Consider the following 25,538-nt stretch of genomic DNA (forward strand, 5'->3'; position numbering starts at 1 on the left):
AAAGAGGGGCCAAGTGTACAGGACGTGATTCAGTGCCTAATATAATGAGCTAAGTGACTGCGAAAAACTGGAATTTCCTTCCTATATCTTTTAAAACAGCACAGAATCTCATCTTGGAGAGCAGTTGAGTTAAATTTCCACTCAATTCAGTTCAAACGCCATTTACAAGGAGTCCTCTGGTCTCTGGTACAGTTTTAGGTGCTAGGGACACACTGTGAATAACCAGTGAATAACCTGTGAATAACCAGTACTCCCCCCCCCACCCACCCCAGGGAGCACACAGTCTAGTGAGAGAGTTGAGAAGATAAGCGACTTCTGAAATTTCAAATAATCTTTTTAATTATGAAAAACAATATATGGTCATTATAGGAAAAAAAAAGAATATAAGCCAAATTCAACACACTTATGCTTTAGTCTAAATCCTTTTTGAATGTTAGAATCCTTAGAAACTTGATTTTTATTAACCAATGAATTGGCCATCATTTTGGCTTTATAAATGTGTGTATATATATATATACTGCCTCAAGGTAGGGATGTGACATAGAGCCAGCCATAGGAGCTGTGAAACCTCCTAGCTACAACAATAATATATCCCCAACACTGAAATTCAGCCAAATTGGAAAGCCATTTGCCCCTTCCTTCTATACTTTATCCCCCCCCCCAATTAGAAACCCATATTATCAACAGCAAACCCACCAATCATCTCTACCATGAGGCTGTGTCAAATATCTGAATACATGTTTAAAACTGATATCACCTACCATCCCATATTAAAATGCAAACAAAAACCAAAAAACCTCACCCCCAAATTCTCATCCCTGTCTCTTACTTCATCCCCCAAGAGCCAGCTTTCTCACTGAGTGCATCACCTTGATTATTCCCACTTCCATCTCTTCCCCTCTGTTCTCTACTGTGACTGCCCTAGCTCAGCCTTCATCACTTCTTACCTGGAAGGCAACAGCCTTCAGAGTAGTCTCTCTACCACCACAGCCTTTGCTAGCTCTCTCCCTCCCCATCCATCGACCACCCTACTCAAGCTGCCTTTCTAAATCAAAATGTGATCAGATGAGCTCTGTTTTAAATCCTTCAATAATCTCCAGTGTCTTTAAGCCAATATTCAAACTCCTTAGCAGATCCTCAGAAAAAAGGGGGGGGGGGAAGAAAGGGAAGGAAGGAAGGAAGGAAGGAAGGAAGGAAGGAAGGAAGGAAGGAAGGAAGGAAGGAAGGAAGGAAGAAGGAGAGGAAGGAGAGGGAGGGAGGGAGGGAGGAGAGGAGAGGAGAGGAGAGGAGAGGAGAGGAGAAAAGAAAAGAAAATTTAAAAAAAGAAAATGAAACACAGAATTGCCATAAGATCCAGCAATTTTACTTTAGGGTATGAAAGTAGAGATTCAAACAGGTATTTGTACAACCATGTTCAAAGCAGTATTATTCACAATAGTCAAAAGGTGAAGAGTCCATCAATAGATGAGTGGATAAACAAAATGTGATATATACACACAATAGAATATTAGCCTTAAAAAGGAAGGAAATTCTGACATGCTAAAACTTGAGGACAATATACTAACTGAAATAAATCAGTCACAAAAGGGCAAATACTGTATGACCCCACTCATATGAGGTATTAGAGTAATCAAATTCATAAAAACAGACAGCAGAATGGTGGTTATCAGGAGCTGAAGGTGGAGGAAACAGGAAGTTGTTTAATGGGTACAGAGTTTCACTCTAGGAAGATGAAATAGTTCAGGAGATGAATGGTGGTGATGGCTGCACAATAATATGATTGTACTTAATGCCATTTAAGTGTACATTTAAAAAGGTTAAAATGGTAAATGTTACATATACCTCACCATAATAAAAAAAAATTCCTTGTTATAGATCACATGACTCCACAAGCTGACTCTAGCCTTCTTCCTCAGTCTCATCTCACCCTGGTGAAGTCCCTCGACCCTGAGGCAAACCACACATGACACAAATATGCCAAGACCTCCAAGAGCTCCTTCAACCAGGCCACAGCTAACTGGGCTGTGGGCCAAACAATACCGGCACACAAGGATCTGAAATTCGGGCACAGAGACTACAGTGAGAGGGCTCGTGCACTGGACCAGGAAGTTCACACAGATGCAGAGGACAGGGTGTATCATTCTGGAGAGCCTTGCTGGGCTCCTGCAGAGGAAGCCAGTCTGAGGAGAGGTATGAAGCACATGGGCAGAGAGAAGCGGTGATGACAAATCTCACAGGACAGACAGAAAAGCTGCTTAAGAAGTTCGGCTGAGCTCATCTTAAATAAATTCGCCCTGACTTAAACCAGTGTGAGCAGCCACTCCTCACAGGCAGCATACTCTGAGCAAGCCAGTGTACCTCCAGCGCAACTGATGGTTTGTCTCCTCTTCCCACTGAAGAATGTATGAGGTCTCCATGTGCAAAGACCCCATCGCATGGCAGAGTGTGGGGCACACAGGACTCTGGTGTGGAGAGCAAACGAATGGATGCGCATTATAGAGACACAGCCCATTCTTCCTTCCAGGATTGTTTCCATCACCGCCATCCTTCCTACCCAAGTACCAACTGGCAAAAAATAATCATGGAGTCTCATATGATACACTAAGAACATGAAAAATTAGAAAAGACTCAAATTAGATACCAAAGGGCAAGATACTTTCTCAGTATTTATCAACCTAAAGGGCAAGTGGAATGAGAACTACATTCCTTAAAACAATTTACCCAAGCGGCATGGTTTTCAAAGGAGATGGGTCTGGTGGGCCACAAAGAACCACATGGGGTGCTTTGCAAGACTCCCCAGAATATATAAGTGGACACTGCTGGGCATCTGTGAAAAGGCTCAGGTGACACTGATTTTCATTCCCATCAACACACTTCCTTAGAGAAACTTATTCATGGCATTTACTTCACAAAGTATAGTTATCTGATTTTCTAATCCTTTATTTCATGGTTAAAGCTACTACATAATGTGCATTTCCATCCTTTCTCTAAAGCTTTTTGTTAAGAGTATTTAATGGACTGCTGGTAGGATGGCTTTTGTTAGAATCTTGGATTAGCGGGGAAAATCGGCCCAACTACTCAGCAATTTCCATACAGTAAATTGGTGCCTTGTGTTCAAACTCTGAATAATACACAGGACATTAAATTATCAGGCGACGGTAAAATAGAATAGATTTGAACCGGGAGTGGAAAACAGCAAGAAGCAAATGGAAGCCCATAAACCATTAAGCAGATCCCAATCTTAAAAAGCTCTGTGAACAGGAAGGGCGACTGATTAAACATTCTGGTTATCACACTCCAGAGGGTGTCTCCGCAAAGGGAGAGAGGGGTCCAGAACCACCTCACCTCAATGTCAAGGTTTGTTCCTGTCTGGGTGTGGAAAGGCTGGCTTGTCAACCTTCAATCCCAGGCACAGGCCAGTTACTAAGGATATAAAAGATAATACCTAGAATTTTAAATTCATAAAGCGACAGGTTAAAAAAAAGTTTTTCCCAACTGTTAAAATGACAAATATATTATCTAGACTAATTAAAAGGATTTTTGAGTCAAAAATAACAGTGGCTGCTATGACAACATTGAAGGTTTTGGATTACAAGCTACAAACTGTCCTTTCTGATACATGAGCAAAATGTCTTAGGAGCCCAGGCAAATCCTTCTCTTAACAGAAGGAGAAATGGACCCAGGAGGCGTTTCACATCTGGTTTCCGGAAGAGCCAGGGCAAAGAGGAAGCTTTCGGGACTGGTCTGAGAGTGGTTTATTACACTTATTATATTATTCACATCCTTCGATCTAATTCCTAAGTTGCCAAACCCTTCACAATACCCGACAGTTTTTTAATGAGTGAGAAGCTTCACTTCCACGTTTGGAAAGGCTAACTTTCTACAAAAGTTTAATAGCAGGAGTTTACCACAGCTGAGAATTCACTTTGATCTGTCCCAGCGCAGGCTTTGGGTCATAGACCCAGGCTCGAATCCGAGTGAATTCATCTCTGGAATTCGAATTTCTGATCTACAAACTCAGGGTGGCAACATCCATTCCATTATTAGGATTGTTATGCAGGCTGACAGCAAAGCTCTCACCTCACAGAAGGTTCCCTCCCCAGTGCCATTTCTGCTTCTCATCCTAAGAGCTCGCCCCCCCATAATGTCCAGGTAAATAACCTAGAGAGTTGCTTCATTTGTAACAGACATTCCATGGGGTTCAGTACTCTGAAGAGGAATGCAGCCAACATCATCACTGTAATTTCCTGGAGAAAGCTCTGCAGAGTCATGGCAGGTACAACTGCCAAAATACAGGGCAACTTCAGAGAATGACACCCGCCCTCAAGACTTGGTCTGATGACCACCCAGCCCTTTCTCCCCACCTCCCATCTCACCTCCCACCAGCTTGGCAACCAAAATCCTAGAAGGTCTAGAAGGAAAAGCACGCGGTCCTAGCTTTAGGGGGAACCTGTGGTCACACTATCCTACTCGTACTGGATGTTAGGAGAATTAATGAGCTAATGTCTGAAAAGGCCTATGACTTTCTATGGGGCAAAGTAGCCAAAAACTATAAAGCACTGGTATAGCCCGAAACACAAACTCAGCTGTTAATTGGGATGTGGAACGTGCTAATTATAACCTACAGACTTCTCAATTTGTTCCCTCAAGGTGGATAAAAAAAAAAAAATTCCATAAAGTTGAATGTGTTTAGATTGGCAAACCCAAGACCCTGGAATCCCTAGACAAATGTAAAACCACTCAAATATAACTGGCACAGCCGACAGCTCTGATTGTTCCTGGCCAGGGCACAGACACCAAATATGACCAGTGATCATTAAGTTGAAAACAGCTACCATAGGAAAAACAATTTCCCTTCCAAATGAACTTCCAAGTGAATCAGAGGGTCCCAATCTCATGCCACATGCTAAGAGCCTCACCAAAGTCCTCCTGTCCCTTGCCCCCTTCTCCCTGCCTACACTGCTTGTAGATTCATTCTTCCTGTTCTCTTTATACCTGATCGAACTGTCCAATCACTCAAGGTACTCCATTATAATTAAAAGCAGGGTGATTTGCACCTGGTAGGCACTCACATTGGGTTTCTTGCACCTGTTAGTTTTGGGGGTACCTACAGAATGGCTTTGGAAGACAACTGGCCCAACAAAGATGCTTACATAAAATAGCCCAGGGTAAACCAGAGAACTACCTTCTTTAAAAAAGGCACCTTCCCATCATTCAGGCACTTTCCTGTGATATTATTGGAGGGAAATGTATTGAATTGAGTTCATTCTTCTTGTTCTTTGGGGCAAGGAAGCAAGTTATGTCTCAGGGAAGCATCAGCTGTTGCATTCTGCAACAGACCACAGAGGTTAGAATGATTACCACGGTGGCTCCAGAAAAAATTAAGACATACCCTAGAAGATCCAAGCTGCAGACTCAGCTCTGAAGCTCGCTCACTGTGAAATCTTGGCACACTGCTAATTCAAAGCCTCAGTTTCCCCACAAAGTGGCTAAAGATGACATCACCTAAGATCCTGTTCCAGCTTCCATCATTATTGAGTCAACAAGAAAGGTTCAACTCTGGAAAGATGGAGCACCTTCATTTTTAGGTGAGCATACATCCTGGGTCAGGTTATAAAGGACGTTAAAAACCAAAAATGCCAGCTCACAAGGATCTGTCTCAATGGAAAGCAGCTCTCTTTATTTTGACCTCACTAGGTAAAAAATGTATTGAGGGTCTAACCATAAACAACACAGGCAGAAATGCACAGAATCAACAAGACATTGTAAGTAAAGGCACTGAGGCATGTGTGAAGGTGTTCTGTGTGTTTACAACTACAAAGTACAAAATGGCACTGGCTATTTTGATAAATTAATTCATCTAGGTATGAAAGCAAAAAAGATCTGAAATTACAAATTAAGAAACCCATATAGTAAAAGAGAAAAATAGGCATCATTCAACAGTGTATCTTTAGTAATACCTTTGTACTCGTAGTTAAGAAAAAATTCTTTAGAATAAAAATTCAGAAGCTTCCTCAAGCAGTTTATCCACTAAAATAAGATTTAATACACAATGTAATCAGAGAGAGATGTTTATACATTTACTTTAGGATTTTGTGAAAGTTAATTAGTTGAGAATTGATCAAACAAAATAGCTAAGATGTTCCAAAAAAGACACTGATAATGTAAATTGAGAAGGCAAAACTATTTTGTCATTTAAAAAGAATTTTTAAAGAAAATAGCTAAAACACAGTGGCTTATTTCATTAGCTAACTAAAATCAACAATCATATTAGAATTTGGAAGTATTTTCTGGGTTAACTTTTTTCCAGTTTTTCTTTTTCTTTTTTCTTCCTTTCTTTTTTTTTTTTTTGAATTTTTTTTTTTTTTTTTGAATTTTTATAAAAATTTGCTACAGCCAAACTGACTACATGCTGGGGAGCAGATCTCAAATGCTCCTCCAGTTTTTCTAATATTAGAAGCATTAATGAATTTAAAGTCAAATGTACCATTACAAATACCTTATATCCTAAAGTATTTGAACTAAAAGATCTATTATACAGCAAATTACCTATAAGCTAAACAATCCTTTTAAGTCAAATTAAAATGTTTACAAAAATTTGTCTACTAAATTTAAACTTATAAATGTTAACTAAATTTGAATGATAGTTCTGCTAATTTCCAAAAGTTCTGTAGGATAGCAATTATTTCATATATTTATATATTGATATAAACATACAAATGCTCCCTAACTTTTTTTCCTTAACTATTGTACAAAACCTTTAAAGTTACACGAAAATCAATGTTTAAAGTTAATCGGTTTGACCATGTATAGAACCATACAATAAATTTTCTCAAGGGAAGTTTTGGTAAGAAATAAAATACTCAATAGTTAACTATGTGTATATGCCTGACTTAAAAAAAAAAGTTAATTTCCTTCTACAAATAGTTTATTTAAAAAAAAAAAAGGTTTTCAAAATGCCTATTATTACATTGTAAACCATCAAATTAAAGAGCATAAAAACTTAAAATTTACAATCTACCCTTAATCACATCTCTCAATAGGTAGGCAGATAGGCAGATGGAGATAGAAATATAAAAAATATAGAGTTCTTTCTAAATGACATAATTATAAGGCCTCCCCCAGTTTAGAAATTAAAACTGCTTACCAATTTTTCTTCTTTATTGTTTTTTCTACTGGTTTAACTAGCACTTTAGCATTCAGTTCATATGAAAGGGAGAGACAAACAAACATTCATTGTGACAGGGAGAACACGTAAAGTACAACAAATATTTTGCACACAGATAAGGGAAAAGTAGGTCAATATCCTGTGGCTAGGAAGAAGCAGCCTCAGCTTCCATGCACAACTGTATTATACAATTAACCACGCCATACTCTCTTCTATTCACAGCCGACTGCTCTGTCCTGTGTGCCTGATACACACAGGCACTGGGAGAAAGAATGAGAGACGCATCTACTATTCCCAGGCATCAGCAATCTGGCTGGGGAAAGAAAATATTAACAAGCAATATAACTAATAAAATAATTGCTCACACAGGACAGATGAGTCACATCAAACAGAGGAATACAGAGACTGATGTTTATGTTTAAAGGAGAAGCTATTATCATAGGAGGATCAGAGAAGGGTGGCCAAAGAGGTGACACTAGTCCTTGACTTTCTGAGGATGAGGAGGAGGATGTGGTTTAGCAGAAAAGAACTTTAAAGCAAGAAGTACAAAATATATTCAGGAGATAGTGACTACGCAGAGAGGCAGAAGACAGCTGGTGGAGGGCCCTGGTGAGCCATGAAGCTGGGAGAAAAGGTAAGCTGAGGCAAGACTGGGAGTGCAAGCGAAGGAGCTTTTAGTCGTGACAGTGAAGGGAGAGGAGAGGGAAGCATTAAGCAACCCATCTCCTATGTCTGTGCTGAGTCGTCACTGACATCAGCACATCCAGAGGACAGCAAGTGGACTGAGAGTCACTGGTGAGAGTCGGGTAAAAAAAAAATTAGGGACAACCATTACTGATGACATCCAGTCATCAAAAAAAAAAAAAATTTGTACAGGGATATAGACAACGCAAAAATTTAAAGGTGGCGTAATCAGGAAATAGTCTGAATTAGCGGCGAGAGTGACTAGAAGCAGGGAGTAGGACTGCTCTGGTCAGTTGTTCAGTTTGAGCACTGCATTAATGTGGGCCAGCCAAGGGGGAAAATGGACACCGGCCTCCAGTCAAGCTCCGAAGGGATTGTGTTTGCCCTAAAGGGTACCTTTTTCTAATTGCAAAAAGGCACAACAAGCTAGCAGCACAGAATCCAGCCGGGGCATAATCTAGTAGTTCAGGAAAGAGAGCTAGGGTAGAACTAATAGAAATGAAACAAGAGGGTAAAAGTACAGAAGAAATAGCAGATGATTCTATCATAAAAGATGGGAAACTATTTTGATGGAGGGTAAGAGAGGAGGCTTTAAGAAGATGAACGTAGGGCTTTCTCATTCGAATGAGTAAGGATTGACAATTTGACTGGTTGGTTTTTCAAAAAGCCAGTTAGAGCTGAAAGTCATTTAAAAAGTGATACATACCTACACATTATTTTAAATCAAATCCTATGAACATACATTTATTTGCCAATCTTTTGCTGTAGGGCCGAGGCCTTTTCTTTGAGTGTATGTCCCTAACTGTAGAATCTAGTGGTCTTTCTTGTACAAACCATCCTCACAGCATCATCTTCCAAGTCCAATTTTTTAAAAGAGCAGTGCAGTTATAAAGATACCTGGGAAGCGATGTGGGACAGACTGCATAACTCCTGACAAATGCTCAATACATCTCTCTGTGGGAAGATTACACAACCCCACCTTGCTGAATTCAGGTACAGGGACAAACAGGCTTCATAGCAGCCTTTCCCTCTGCGGCAGGGATCACCAATGTGCCAGGGGGTGCTGGCCCAGAATAAGGATGAGGACAACATGGAGTGGGGCCCACACCTGACCTCCAAGGGACACACAGTGTAAATGTTAATTTTTGCTTTGAGCCACTAAGGTTCTCAGGTTTACATAATCACACCTTAGCCTACCTATCTTGAACGACTGACAATATTAGTGGGACTACTTTTATTTTATGATTCCCCCAAATGCATTACAGTTTTCTCAGCCACTCCTAAATCAGCTGTAATCATTTTGAAAGGTACTCTTATCAGGTGGTTTCCAAAGAGTTCAAATGAATTTTTATGGAACAGGGTTTTTTTGCACATATATTTAAAATCATTATATTAAACATATTAAGTACAGCTGGCATAAACAGGTTTGGAAATACACACAGCTGAGTCTGGATAAGCATCTGTCACCACTGGTGGGAACACAAACTCAGGAGCACACTGCAGGGTAGCTCTCTAACTTTAAGCATTTGGTGTGGCATGGGCATCAGTTGACATATTTTACACAGGAAAAGAGTACCAAATAATACAGCAAGTCTCAGGGTCACTAAGAGCTTGTACTATTTTCTAAAGCTGTGAACCTAGACAATTATAGGAATGAATAGTACTATCATATTACCAGATTAAAAATCTGGTTGGGTTTTCAAAATTATATCCAACTGCCATATTTATTCTGTCCCAAATGTACAGTCAGAAGTGCTTAAGTCATTTAAGAAAGCACAAAAATAACACTTCAAACCCACAACCAGACATAGTCAAGAGTACAAGGTCACATGTCATTCCAATAACCTGCCTCTTAAAGATAGAAAGAATAAACACGTAAGTTACTATTAAAAACTAAATTTGAGTTTCATACTTTAAAATTACATACTTCTTTAAAATTGTCTACAGACATAATGTTCCTCTCAAGGTTGCCCAGAAAAATCTGGGTGCTTCTATTTAAGGTAGTTGAACAGTAACTCTATCCACAATTTATATATTTTGAGAAATCTGACAGCCAGCCTCCTCAATAAAATTATAAACTTTTATGTGGGCATCGTATTGATAGATATCAACAGACAATTAAGAGAAACACCGTGTAAACAAAGATACACCAGCAATTCCAAAACGATCAACCACAATTTAAATAACATCAATTTAAATAACATACTCCCAAGTCAACCCTGACCCTTTCACCAACACCATGCATGTAAAGGCTCTTCCTCAGCATCAAATACAAGAACCTTAACCACTACATAGCTTGAATTCAAAACACAAACAACAATAAAAATCAAATCTGGAGAAAAAAGGCAATAACACCATACCTACCAAAATAATTCTGCCCACAGAATCTAATGGGACAGTTCCCACTCAGTCTTATTTTAATCAAAGTAGGCTTTTAAAAAGAAATAAACCCAAAATCAAACTCAAGGGAGAAAAACATTAATTTGTGAAATAAGAAGCGACTTCAAATATAAACTTTACTGCACACTGACCTAAATCATTGTTCCCACTATTTTATTTTGTTTATAACTATGAGATGAGCAGCTGTGAAGACAAAATTACAAAACAGTTTAGTCTTGTCCTCAAATAAAATCCACTACTAAGTTAACCTGACACAAATATTATGCCTGGGAGAATGAATACTTTGCTACATGAGACTGAGTTATAGTTGAGAAGGAATTGAAGATAGAAGTGATCTCAGGAAGAGAAGAGAAACAAGGCCCAAACCCTGTATAATCTGGACACCAAGCGACCAGGAGGAGATGAAGGGTGAGGACAGAACAGCACAGGTCACCAAAGCCAAGAAGTGTGACAAGGAACAGATGGTCAGCAGTGTGGGGGAATGAAGGAGCATGGGGTAAGGAGGAAGAGAGGTGGGTCATCAGGCTTCAAACCCGTCTAGGAGGGCCTGAACTGTATCGCCCCAAAATTTACTATGTCCCTGCAAAACTCATATGTTGAAACCCTAACCCCCAGTATCTCAGAATGTGACTGTATTTGGAGATGGGGCCATTAAAGAGGTGAGTAAGTTAAAATGAGGCCGTCAGGCTGGGCCCTAACCAATATGATTCTATGAGGACACAGCAAGAAGGTGGCCACCTGCAAACCAAGAGAGGCCTCAGAAGAAAAAAATAAATCTGTCGATATCCTGATCTCAGACTTCTACCTCCAGAAATGAAAAAACAAACGTCCTGTTGTTTAAGCGGCCCAGTCTGTGATACTCTGCTAGGCAGCCCTAGCAGATTACTATGCCGCCTACAGCGCCTTCTAGCCCTTCTGGCAGCTACCTACTTCTGTCTTTTCCTCCACGGCTACGGTTTCTGACAGAGCTTACCTTTGACAGCTGCCAACCTTCCTAGGCACCCACAATTCACTCGGTGCATGCCATTGATACAGCTCCAAATAAAATGTCACCACCTGTTTGCTGCCCTCTGCACTCTCTCCTTAAACCCTCTCCTACCCTGACTTGCAGGTGGCCATTTCTTCCTAGCTGTCCACTTCCCACCCTGCCACTCCTTATTTTCCTTAGTCGCTTTTCCTTCCTCTCCTCGTCACAAAATAACATATCCCAGAGTTCTACTATCCACTTTCCTCTTTTCTTGTTCACCCCGTAAGCAATCCTAACAACATCTACAGCTTCAACCACAGCTGGATGCTGGTGATCGTTTCACGGGACCTCAGGCCCTGGCTTGTCTCTCAGCTCCAGGCCCTGCATTTCAACAGTCTGCTGAGCCTCCTCACTGCCTAGAGGCCCCACATCCCAAATGGAGCTTGTTCCCTTCAGGCCTGGCTATGTCAGCCATTCCTGACATCACACGGGTCAGAAACTTGGGAGTCATCCCAGACTCCAACTTTCCCTGACCCACCAATCCAGTCACCGTATCTACCCCCCTGAGGAAAGAGGGGCACATCAAAATGTTCACAATCTCTGGCCCAGTCACCTTGTTTTCAATCTCTATTGTCAGAAAATTACCCAAAATATGGAAAAGATTATATATACAAAAATTATTCATCACAGTATTATTTACAATAGCAAAGTGGCAGAAGCAACCCAAATGCCCAATAATTAAGGGATGTTTAGGGAAATTACGGTACTCAATGGAATGATATACAACTATAAAATTCATTTCAAAAATTATGCAGCAATATAGAAAATTTATATACTCTATGATTACAATCATTTTAAACCATAAAAAGCTTGGAAAGGAACATTCAGAAATGATCACAGTTGATATTTTAGAGTAGATGGTTCAAGAAGTATCTTTTTTAGCTCCATTTTCCAAACTTTCTGTAATGTTCTTAACATAATTCTCTAGTACAAAATATCCAAAAGAGAGTTCTAGCAATATTGGATTTTCTGAATTGCTTGGTGCCAGGATAAACGGGAAGTTCACTATAGAACTCTCCCAGCTGCCACTCCACCTCCAGGTTGCTACACCTGTTGCAACCTCCAGTGCGAACTTCCATGAAATCAAGTTTCCCCCTAAATCCTATTATATTTGTAGCCCCCAGAGTAAGATCCTAAAAATTGATTAATGCTTTCAAGAAACCCAACTAGATACGTAAACAGCTGCACCACTGTGGAACTGGCTCCCAACGTCTGCCATGGTCATTAACTACTCCAGTAAGAAAAGATCATCACGCCTAAGCTGCTGCCAAGAGCACAAGCGTAAAGCTGGAAGCTGAGTCACAGAAGGTGAAGCCACCTCTACATCAAATGCAGGACAGGCTCACTGACTGCCAGGTAAGGAAGGGCATTCTCTCCAACTAAGAAGGAGAGAAGCTGTCAACTACTCCATCCTAGATGGTCTCTTAGTTACCTGTAGAGGATGTAAAATGGTACAAGTTTCCTTTAACATTTTACCTATACTTTTTTGTTTGTTTTTTAAACTGGCGATAAATGGCCAGTATTAAAATTGGGCTGACAATTTTACCATTATGTCTTCCACACGCATGCCCTACCCTTGGCATACCTCAGCTAAATCCAACAAATCTCTCCCCCTCCACATATTAGTGTATATGAAATGAAACAGGTAACAGCCCCAAACGTGGTACAAGATTATACCCACCTATGTGGGTCCATGATGAAATCTGACAAGCAGTGTAAAGTGTACAGACCTTCTACAGCCTGCTGTCTGGCTCAAAATGGTGTATATATTGCTTCCAACTTGAAGTCCTATGATGAATCCTTTCCAAAAGTAAATGCTAAATCTTAGTTATAGCCACTCTATAAATCCATATATTACTGTAACAGTACTAAGACTTCCTTACAGCAGAAAAGTTCATAAATATTTATCTTACTTTCAAATTAAGCATTTGTGTTGGAAGATGAAAAACATTACAAATTGTAGAATAAACTACAGTACGGCATCACCTTATTTAAATCCTCTCAACTAGACTTTACATTCCATTGTGAAATCTAATTGAAATTAGCAATATTTCTCACATAAATAGTGTACGCCAGGCAAGATCTCTGTCACATCTTCCCTAAAATCTCTGTCAGTATTATTTTGAGATACTCACAAAGATACCACTGCTTAAGAATAAATTCCTGAAGAGAAAACAAACTTAGCTGGAAAACTCATTTCTCCACTAAAATTTATGCAAGAGGAGGCGCATGAAAGGAAAGCTGGAAAGCTCACTTAACTTTTTAAAAAGTAATTAAAATCAACAGGCTTTTGAGGAAATGTGTCAGATTTGGCAGTTTTCTTTGTAAAAACATATTTTGGTAATTTTCCAGAATTCTGTTCTTCCACATTGGAAAAGTTTTAAAATTCTGGCCAATAACAAAATGGTACCAACACAGATAACCCTAAGAAAACAGGGAAAGAGGAAAATTTAACTTCAGCATTCCCTCAATCTTCCCTTCATTTCAGCTTCCCAATCCCTTAAGATTTCCAGAGCTTTTAGGAGGTCACAGACCCCCAGAGTTTAGTGAGTTAGTAGGTCCATTCACTCATTCATTCATTCGCTCATTCTAGGTGTGAGTAAATAAAAGTCAACTTAGATTTCTGAGGGTGAAAAGGTACGTTTATATTTATGATTACAAATAAAAAAATAAAATATTCTTTACTTTAAATTGTAGACATGTGTGCATCATTTCTGTGTGTCAGCAAGCAAAGGAGAAAGATGGGGTAATGAAAGGAGGGGATTTTAAGGGGGAGGGGAGTGAGAGGAGACAAAAAGAGACCGAGTAACAGATGGCTAGAGGCCCACTCACTAGCACAGAAAGAAACAAAAAGAGATAATGACAGAAAAAGAAACATTCAAAGAAAGAACAGTTTCACAGGGAACCACATCTCCATCTTCTAACTTTGGGGATACTTCTGCTGAAGACTTTTAAATACTATTGCATTTCTGCAACTATAAGCATAAAAGAGAAAGTAATCAACCTGTGCATGCAATTAGAGCAGGCAGACCCCAAGTGTACCACCCTCTTCCGCTCCACTTAGGAAACCACTTGGGCAACTCTCTTCTTTCATAAGATTTTATTATGTTGGTAACATAACCAGATTACAGAAAATGTGGAAAATAAGAGGAGTAAATGTAAAAGTCATCCCAATCTACTATACTAACACAATTGCTGTTAACATTTTATTTCTTTGCCATCTTTCTCCCTACATATTTTTCAGGAGTAACTGGAGCCCCATAACAAATCAAATATTATGGCCACTGCTTGGATTTGAACAGATCGAGTTATCTGGCAGTGGGGAGGAGGAAGCCCAGGAATCCATTTTCAGTAAAAACTGGGTAGCAGCTAACATTTACTCTGGGCCCTTGCTTGCTCTGTGCCCGACACTATTCTGGGCACTTACATGTACTAACGCATTTAATCCCTAGTATACCCAAAGAAGAAGGCTCTATTATAACCAGCATTTTGCAGATGAGAAACAGAAAGGTGAGAGAGATGAAGTTCCATACCCAAGGTTAAGGGTTACCAAGGAGAAGAGTCAAATTTCTGAACCAATACTTCCTCCAGGGCCCAGCCCATAACCATTAAACCACACTGCCTCCTACTGAAGCAAAGACTTATCATCATGTAAGAGAGATCCAAGCTCATATGCACTCGCCCCAGGTGCAAAGCCTGAGGTGTGTGTAATTCAGACTGGACCCTTCCACCCACTCCACCCGGCCCCATTCACACCTGAGTCCTCAGTGAATGTTTGGACAAGGTGCCAGAGAGAGAGGGAAGAGGGCTGAGACCCTGGAAGAGCCAAAGATGGGTCGCTCAAGAGCCCTCCCGGGAAGGCAGAGAGGGCTTCTCCCCACCTGGGGGAAAGGCCCCAGCCCAACAGTGCAGAGCACAGGACACTGATGTATCCAGCAGTCACGAGGACTCAGGGAAATGGCAGTACTCAGATGATGGAGCAGGGACTGGGAGATGGGCGGTAGTCCTGTTCCACTCACATCATAGAGGCAGCTCTCTCAACTCAGTTTCATTTGAGAAGGAAGGGGAACATATTAACCAAAAATAAATATTTTCATGTCATCATAGTTTAAACACTATTAAATACCACTATTATAATGATTTACTAAGAAGTAATAACTTGATTTGTTATTGATAACTAAAATTTCCATCGACTTAGCATTAAGAGCAGAGAGCCCCATCTCAAGGCTTCTGAGCCTGTTGTTCAGTCTATAAAGCTCTTCCATCCTTCTCTTCCTCCAGTACCAACAACTCATCTCCAGGCAGTTTCGTCAATGTCCATTTCCTCAGACAGGCCCTCCCTGTGCCCCCAGTCCAAAGTCTCCTCTCCCCACCTTTCTTATTCTCACAGCCTCCTGTTCTTTGCCTCCATTAGCATCTATCACAATTCATAAATAAGTCATACATATCCGTGTTCATTTCGGCAATGTTTCTCCACCCTCATACTCCATGAGAGCAGAAACTACATCTGTTCTACTCTCCATTAAAGACTCAGTGCCTAGTACAGTGCCTGGCATATATTAGCTACCCAAACATTTGACGAGTGAATAAATGAATACATTAAAGAACTAAAAGTCATCTCCGCTTAATTCTAAAAGTATTACACATAATTTTAAAAGTAACATGAATTATGACATTTCTATTACAGGCTGTTATTTCAAGCTCTACTAGAAAAGCCACCCAACTTCAGGCACCAATAGCAAACACAAGCCTAAATGGGAACTTGATCAATCGAGAACCATCTATAAACAAATTCAAATCAATCCCATTCCTGTATACCAGCAACATCAATCAGAAATGTGTTAAACAATTCCATTCACAATGAAAGACAAAGGCCATATGATTTCACTCATATGTGGAATCAAATAAGAACAAAATTAACGAACATGTAAAACAGAAACTCATAGATATAAAGAACATTTCTGATGGTTGCCAGATGGGAGGGGATTGCAGGGATGGGTGAAAAGGGGGAAGGGATTAATAAGTACAAATTCGTAGTTACGAAATAGTAATGGGGATATAAAGCATTGCGTAAGGAATATAGTCGATAATATTGTAATAACTACATTTAATGTCAGATGAGTGCTAGACTTATCAGGGTGATCATTTTGTAAGTTATGTAAATGTCTAACCACTATGTTGTGCATGTGAAACTAATATATTATTATATGCCAACCGTAACTGAAAAATAAAAAATAGTTTTTTAAAACATTTAAAAAAAGTGTGTCAAACATTTTCATTCCCAATGACCACAAAAACTATAAAGCAAGTAGATACAAACCTAACAAAAGTTGTGAAAGAGTTTTACACATACAATTATAAAATGTCACTGAGAGACATAAATAAATAAAGGGTAGATCAGGTTGTGGATGGGAAGCCATGACACCATAAAGATGTCAATCCTCCCTGAGTTTCTATACAAAGGCAATGCGATTCCAAGAACACAAAACATAAATAAATAAATAAATAAATAAATAAATAAATAAATAAATAAGAGCAAAATACCTGCTTGGAGAACTTTTTTGCAAGTTAACCTCAGTGGAGCGAGAGGGAAGACTGTGACGTGCGCCTGATGAATCAACTGACGATAAATATGGGCCATGGCATTTTGTATGAATTTCAGTAATTTAATTGTTATAGGTGTGTCATGTTACTTGGAACATATTGACTGTTTCAAATATTTTCTCTTTAAGTTACAAAACAGTAAATGCTGTTTTTATAAGTTCACAAGAGCAAGAGTATGGGGGAAATTGACAGAAAGGATGGGTACAAAGCTGGGTTGTAAAAAATGCGTAGGTGTGACAGGTAGAGAGGGGCTTCCAGGTTAAAAGAAAGACCCAGCAGAACAAAGGGGTAAAAAAGCATGACATATTTGACATATCTGAGAGTGAACCAAGAGTGGCTCACACAGAACACACACTCCCATAGTCAGTGATGGATCCAGAAATGGTTCAATGGAGTGACTCATCAGTGTCACCTAGATAATGATCCCCACCAAAAGTGGTCGAATGGTCACATAGGTGGGACATCTCTCTTGCAGATTCACAGTACACAGGCACAAAAAGAGGCCATAAGAAGTTTCCTTCAGCAAAGAAACTTATTTAAAATAATATTTAATCAACACCTACTTGGCCAAGGAACCCTTTTTCGCATTAACATCTGCTAACTTTATGGGTATTTTTCCCCCCAATCTATTATCTTTTTATGGTATAACCCACTCCAGAAAATGTTACATTTACCCAGAATAGAGGGTTAAGGATTTGAAAATAAAAGGCAACAATCAACCAAACACCGCAACTGACTGGATAAGAAAGCAGAAAATATAAGTAGGCAATGCTTCTGAAATTGAAACTGAAGATGCTGACAGAAAAGTGATTCGCACCAACAGTGAAGTCAAGAGAGATCGGCTATTAGGTGATGGGAACTAGCCCGGATTTAAATGGGTTTGGGGAGACAGCGAGATATCCCCCTAGGAAGAAAACTGAGCAAGAAGTTAAAAGACTTGAGGTCAAGTTCCCAGATGCGTTCCCGGTTAGCTTTATGAGCCTGAGCAGGTCTCAAATACAACAAAGGGGTTACAAGCAGTGACCTTTAAGACTCAATTTCAACTTTAACGTTCTACTATTCCAAAAATTGGGTATTTGAAATTGAAATATCAATATAATTGAGTTCTACCTATAAAGTGTGAAATGAACAGCATATAGGATAAAAATACACAATTCAAGAATCTGAATATATGAATTTAAATATACAGGTGAGAGATTTTTAAGAGATTTTGCAATTTTGGATATTTAAGAGATAGCCCTGAAACCTATAAAGCTATCAAGTCGGAGTCTGGGGCCCTCCCCCAGTGTCACAGAATACTTCGTCTTCAGCTTCTGCAGAAAGCAGATTCCTGAATCCGACCCAATGTGTCAGTTCATGTTGAAGATTTCAGACACGTGCGAACTTTTTCCTCAATGGCTCACGACATCAGGGGTAGATCAAAACTGTGCTCTACTTATTACAACTGTAAGCAAATTGCTAGAGGACTGCAAACTGGCATAAACTCAATGTTTATAAAATTTAAGTTTTCCTGAAAGCATTCTGACAATCCTTTTGAAGAACGTTCTTTTGTGTGCGTACTTACATTTATTTATTTGTTTGTTTGTTTGTTTATTCAGCTTTTTTCCCTCCCTTTCCCCTCCCCGCCTCCCTTGAAGAACTTTCAAAGAAAAAAATGATCAGCTAGGAACAGAGCATATTTGCAATCTGAACACTGTGAGTAGAGGTTCAGGGTTTAATAACACACATTTTAAAATGAAACAGCACTGAGGGAGGAGAGAGGTGTACACTGGAAAATATAAGTGGCGCCAGCAGGGATTCTGCAATTAAAGTTTTGGGAGTTGGGTCTTCTGGGGTAGGATTTTTTGTTGTTGTTTGTTTGTTTGTTTGTTTGTTTAAAATGTATGAAAAATGCTTACATGAAAAAGGTGAAAATGAGGAGGCAAATGATGAGCACAGGCACTTTAACAAAGCCAATAATTTACAATCTGTTCCATTGTCCTTTCAATTTAGTTTCCTACAATCTCTTTATGGATATTGAATTATTTTCTTTTTTTTTAACAAGTTTAAAAACTTGTAACATACAATTTTAAATTGTATTTTCATTTTAAAACATCAAAATGAAGCCATCTGTGCAATTTCAAAGCATCTTGAGTACACGCAGGACTGGCTGTAAAGTCCCGGGAAGGCAGAGGCCTGGTCTCTTCTTGGCCTCTCGGAGCTATCAAGGAAAGCCCAGGCACCTGGTATTTTTAGACGCTCAATTGTTGTTTATCCAACAAGCGAAGGAAGAATGTCAATTTTCACTCTTCTCCAGACCTCGATTTCTAAAACTGCCTATCTTGAAAGAATATAAATCCATACCAACTCTTTTCTTCTCTGCCTTATCCAGTCTTATTCCCTATGCCCCAGCTCTGCAATGACATTATCAGACCCTGAGCTCCAAACTGGATGCCCTGCAGCATAATGAACTCAAGTGGACAGAAAACCAGAGATTGGACAAACCCCCTGAAAATTCCCATATAGCCATCTAATTCCTGTAGAGAAACCTGTGACCAGGGACCGGTAAGAAAGATCACCAGGCAGAGACTGGCTCCTCAAGTCTCTTATTCACAGGCTGAACCCTGTTTCACCAAGTCTCCCTCTGAGGAAGGGGAATGATACAGGATGGGGGCGCCAAGCACAAGATCCAGAAGCAGAGAAACTGAAAAACACTCCAACCAACTCTCCCAGCTCTGGACTAGCCAAGGACACCCACCCACAGGAACCCTAACTCTGTGAAAAAGGAAGCCAGCCAGGAGGGAAAGAGACTGTCAGGGTGGGTTCTCCAATTCCTTAAAACTAATTCCTTAAAAGTGGCCCAAAGCTTCAAAGAACATTGTACCATGAGGCCATGTGTTGTTCTGGAAAGCACACGATCTTGGGCTTGATCTCTACCAGCCCTGGGCAGGTTTCTCAATTCCCTCAGCTACAGAAATCTTCTACTGAAGGATAGATGATGAGGATTAAGTGAAACAAGCTATGGAAAGTACCCAGGATGTGGCCTGACACAATGCAAGTACCCAATACTTAATCAACAGTAGCATGAATGTCATATAAAATATGAATGACTCATTATTTGGGGACTTGGCATTTCCTGTCCACAATGCAAATATACCTGAAGTCTATGAACAGCCTTAGTGGGGCTGAATCTACAGCCATGCAGAACACAGGATGAGGATGGCGGGTGTGGAAGGAAGAGAAGGCAGGAGGGCACCAAGGATTTGCCATTCGCCATGGCCAACCATGTTATTCAACACCTTCTCCCATGGAATGGCACTTTAGACATCCTCAGGATCCAAAAAAGGATCCTCCATTCTCTCCTTGGACAGCGACCAGGATGATAATCCCTAACACTGGAATCCGTCCACCCTTCAGAGGTAGGCAGCATTCAGAGATCTGACCCCTTCCACACCATCAGAGGTTGGACACAATGCAGCTAAAGATGAGGAAGGCACAGGCACTGTGTTCGGTTTCTTCCCACCCTCCTGGCTTCTGTTTGTTTTCAATTTTTGTCTCAGCAGTATGTGTTGTTGTGGGCCTTAGTCACCACAGCTATCACAGTCATTTTCTTCATTTCACCAACATCCACCCTCTGGGCACACCGATCTGCCCTGCTCAGTCATCTGGGGCACAAAAAAATGTCCTTTATTGCTGGTGACGCTCGTGAACAGCCTTCATCCTTCTTAGCTGGGAAGTTGGAGGGGCTCTTCATTAAATGTCAGCAGACCACGCATCTGCACCCCCTCTAAATATCCAAAGGAGGGGACTTTAGTGGTATGAGGAGACAACAGTTACGGCACCCACACCACATCCTTGAAGACCCCAAATGGTGTCCTAGCCTGAAGTAATTAAACAAGTACAGGTAAAACTTCCAGTCTTCAAAGTCTTATCTTAGAAACACAAAAAATAAAAAACACCAATACTGACTTTGCCCAGGAGCATTCTGAGATATTCATAAAAGACTGATGATGCCATGGTTACAATCCACTCCACTGCTGCACTTGATGGTCACTCTTGGGTCAAAGTCAGGAGTCTTGTGCCCAGCACCACCCAAGGATGGATACCACTTCCGTTCCCTAAGCTCGTTCACTTCCCCTGTGGGGAAAGAACTGAGTACAGAAATCTTGTGGAATGTGTGTTCCCACAGAGCTCAGAAATTTGATGATCTCAGAGGATATTATAAAGAAAGACCCTTGACACTTCCCTAAGGAAGAATGCCTTCTGTAAAAGGCGACTGCCAGGACAAAAAGCATATGCTGGGAAAATCTATGGCCTGCTGCTGCGTATGTTTCCAATTCTGATGCCCATTTCCTCTTTATAATCACATTCCTTCCCTCCTTATTTCTCTTCAAAAAAGATACAAGTAAAGTTATGTTCTAATAACGGCTGTAAGATAAAAAGAACCAAATGAATTTTAATAACTATAAAATGCTTGAATATTATATAAGATCTACTTTATTCCACCCCTTTTGAATGTTTCCCCCAAAAAAAACTCTTTACATGTTGGCTGCCCAACTTTTTAAAAATAAAATTTCATTCACCTAAAGTTTATTCACACGGGCCATTAACAGCACACGGCTTTTTAAAGATATGGTTTGAAGAGTCATGATGTCACTAGCCTAACCTTCCAAACCCATGTTACAGTGGTTTTTGGAAGAATCAATTATGATAATCTACGTGAAAGTGATTTGAAATCTACAAAGGGCTAATCAAATAGATAATTAAATGGCTGCTATTCCTATTATTAAAAGATATCACACCATATAGGGTACACTTACACTTAGAAGAGTATGGACCTTGGAATCAGAGATGGGAATTCATATCTCACCTCCACCACTTACCTGTTATCAACACAAGCAGGGTGTAAGGAGGCAAGTTACTAAACTCTCTAAGCCTCAGTTTCAACCGTAAAATGAAAAGAAAATCCACTCTATCAAGTTGTGAGGATTCACAGAGTAATGTATATATAAAATGTTTTGTACATAGTAAACACTTACTAAATGATAGCAACAATGATCGTTAGGCCATTTAATTAAAATCCAAATATCCAGCTATTGAAAACAATAGAAAGGAAGAGGAAGGAGTATCTCATCCAAAAGGAAGACAAATCCTAAACACATGGAACCTACACTCTAGGGATCCTTCTTAGCCAAACATCTCCCCAACCACAATTCCTTCTCCACTGATGTCAGAAGCCCCCAGTTGCTTTGCATAAATACAGCAATCGGGAGAAGCAGCCTTTAACTCTAGGCTTGACAAAGTGATGATTCATCCCATCCCATGAAAGATGTGCAGCATGAAGCCAGCCTCATCACACAAAAAGGCATCCATCCATCTGACAGCCTGTGGCCATAGACCAACCATTTTTTAAGAGGATACCACATCCGTGTCTCTAATAGCAGTAATAGTCTTATGCTTCCCATTTTGTTCCAATGAGTACTTGGGAGAAATCAAATTATAATATATTTTACAAAACAATTCACAGCATAAGTGAAAAGTCCAAAATGGCAAGACAACAATAACCAAGAAACCTCCCTCTGTTCACAGCCCGTGTCACAATGTTTCGCCAACTTGCTGGTTGAACAATATCCCATTTCAACTTCACATCACAATGGCTCCTCAGGACAAGTCCCACTGCTTTTCAGCCGAGCCTGAAAATCTGACCACATCCACCATGAGAAAGACAAACCCTCAGCAGTAGCTTGTACAGCTCTTTTCCATTACCACTTAGTGGGCAAGGAAACATTTTTTCCCCCAGAGTAAGCTCCTAATTTGCCTTCTAAGCTTAAGAAGCTTTAAAATTTGGTTTATCCTAAAATGAATGGCCAATGGAGTGGTTTAATGTTGGATTCTCATGCTAGTCAAAGAGGCAGCACAGGGTCATTTTCCAGACCCGCCTGCACCCAGACTACTATAACTGAATGTCTCCTAAATTGTCACCACAGTAATTCTAACCTTCAAAACGACTTTGGGCTCCTTCCACTAGTGTCCCATAGGCACAAACCATGAATGCTTGGAAATGTCAGCCTCCTCCCAAAACAATTTTGCTTGGAATACCCCATTCAAAAACACTCATCATTCAGTTCCCCATGGCTCCCTCCGCAGGTGAGCCAATCCTCTTGGGTTTCTTGATTCCAATCTAGGAAAGGGTCATTTAACAAACGCCCAACATATTACATTTGATTCTACCTCCCCCTAAAAAAAATCCCATTCGCCGTAATAGTAAGTGTTCTCTTTCTTATTCCAGATGACCCACATCGGGGGAGTGAAAAGCACAAAGGCCCTGGCTCCTCAACTCAAAACCCAAGTTGGTGTGTGGGGGCTGTGTTCTGGGAAAGAGTGTAAAAAGGGTTTTTCAATCCAATGTTACATAATCTGATTCATTTATTTAGCAATGTCTAATTTTCTGGTGGTTTCCCCCCAAACATTCCTGGAAAATTGTTATACTATACTATATTACAATGGAGAAAATTATTTTATGTCTAAATCGATTCCATAAAATTTGCCTCCTACCCATTGGAGCCAGTAACCATGAGCTATACACACAGTGATCCACAGGCACGCACATACACACTAATACCCTGATTCACACACAAAAGTCATCTTCCACTGTAACTAACAAGATTTGATGTCAGCAAACCAACACTGCGCAGCGTCTAGAACTCAACGAAGCACACAACTTGTTGCAGCAATAAACGTTCAGCCACAGCCTGAACAAAGCATTACAAATAAGCTCCAGAAACCCACGGGGCTCTTGGACAAAATATTGTGTTTGCAAATCACTCCCTAGCCGGCCTCAGCACCCTCCAGGACTCCCGTTCCTAATGTGCTTTCAACTCCAGCCCCGCCTCCCCCTTCCCCCTTCCCCCCGGGGGACCGTGAATCAGTCCCGTCCCGGGCAGGAAACCAGACTCGCGGCAGCCCCTCCGCTGCGGCGGAACAAAGGAGAGGAGCGAGCTGCACGCGCAGGAAGCCCCCACCGGGTGCCGGGCCCTGTCGCCGCCGCCGCCGCCGGGACACGCCGCACCTGAACCCCACTCCCCATTGTTCTCCCTCCGCTTCCCGTCCCGGAGGCGGCCACTCCGCGTCCTTCCACAGAACCAGGGGGCCAGGAAACAGCTGTGGGCCAGAGAGATGGACGGGGTGTGGGTGAACACACGAACGATCTGGATTCCACTAAGCCCACGGGTGCGAGTGCAATGGGGCAAAGTAAGAGCAACTTAGTTTCCAAGCCTCCTCCACCCGTCCCCGAAACAACTGCGGGGCTCCGACCACCCTGCGCGACCTCCGGCGTGGGCGGGTTTTCGCCGCAGCGCCGCCTCGCCCGGAGGACAAGGAGCCGCAGACCCCGCTGACCCGCGCCCCGCGAGGGGTGGCAGGGCCACGGGGACCCCAAGCACAAAGGCGCTGTGCGCGCGATTCACCGCCGCTCGCGGGCCGCGGCGGACCCAGCGGGAAGGGCAGGGGAGGGGGGGAAAGCGCTCGCGCTACCTCTCCGGGCGCCACTCCGCCTCCGCGTCGTTCTCCCCCTGGCAGCGCTGCGGGTCGCGGGCCCTCCGCGTGGCTGCGGGGTTCCAGCGGCGGCTGCTCCGCAGGCGACGAGGAGGGAGCTGTCCCGCGGATACCGGCCCTTCGCGCACCCCGCGCCCCGGCACCGCCTCCACGCGCCGCGATCGAGCCCCAGTTGCGCGCTCGGCTGCAGAGTGCTGGCTGGCTGCGGAGCGCTTGGCTGCGGCGGGAGGCGCCCGGCCACTCCCCTCTCCCCGGCCGGCGGAGAGGCCGGACGAGGGGCGGGGGCGGCGACCTCGCAGCCTGGGATTCGCCCCTCTGCTCTCCCGCAGCTCCCGGAGACACCGCCTCCCTATCGACTCACCTCCAGTCTCCCCTGCCGGCTGCACAGCGCCCCCCGGTGAGCGCGGGCGGCAGCCTCCGCACCACGGGGCAATCCTAAATGGGACAGGAATGGAAAAGAGGAGAGACGTCTGTCCTAGCCCCATGGAAGGCAGGGTCCTATCTTTTAGGACTGACTAACATCAAACGAGAAATACAATAACTGGGGTGCGAGGGGGGTTGGAGTGGGGACGCACTGACAACTACTAGCCAGCCTGGTGGCAAATGCTGACAATGAGCGAAAGTGTTCTCAATTTTTCTTCCTCTTCTAGATAAAAAAGTTTGGATACCCGAGAATATCATAAAATTTTAATTTGAACAAAAGAGAAAAAAGCATCTAGTGGCAAGGTGTGCTTTTACTTAGAAAGTGTTTAATATCTGTTAACCCACTTAATCTTCCATGCTAAATAGTCACTGGCCAATTCCGTTACAGAAAATAAAAGATAGTTTAAAAGAAATTTCAAATACTCATATACATTTAAATATAGTGTACTAACTGGCATTGGGTAATAATCAACGATGGAGTAGTAATCTGCACATTATTTAGGCATGTCAGAGGAGCCAGCAAGTCAGGACGTCCAGCTCCTCACTCCTGCTGATTTCTTGCCTCTTTATGGAATTTGGAGCAAGCCACCTGACTCAGGTCCTGGTTTCCTCATCCCTGAAGAGGGAAGGGTGCTCTTACAAAGTTACTCATCGGGTGAATTGAGGATTACTTGACTAAGGTGTTAAAAGCAATGTAGG

The 25,538-nt window shown here is 41.7% G+C and overlaps 1 protein-coding gene across 4 annotated transcripts in view; it reads right to left on the minus strand.

Annotated features, from left to right (window-relative positions):
* MYO1B (myosin IB) overlaps positions 1 to 24,523 on the minus strand; it is a 158,491-nt gene extending 133,968 nt beyond the window's left edge. For all 4 annotated transcript variants that reach the window (XM_036237858.1, XM_036237856.1, XM_036237857.1 and 1 more), the window contains exon 1: positions 24,396 to 24,523. The gene's annotated coding sequence lies outside the window, so the exon portion shown is untranslated. The remainder of the gene's footprint in view (positions 1 to 24,395) is intronic.
* Positions 24,524 to 25,538: the final 1,015 nt, after the last annotated feature.

Source organism: Rousettus aegyptiacus, unplaced genomic scaffold, assembly GCF_014176215.1.
Source record: "Rousettus aegyptiacus isolate mRouAeg1 unplaced genomic scaffold, mRouAeg1.p scaffold_m13_p_2, whole genome shotgun sequence".
Classification (NCBI taxonomy): Eukaryota; Metazoa; Chordata; class Mammalia; order Chiroptera; family Pteropodidae; genus Rousettus; species Rousettus aegyptiacus.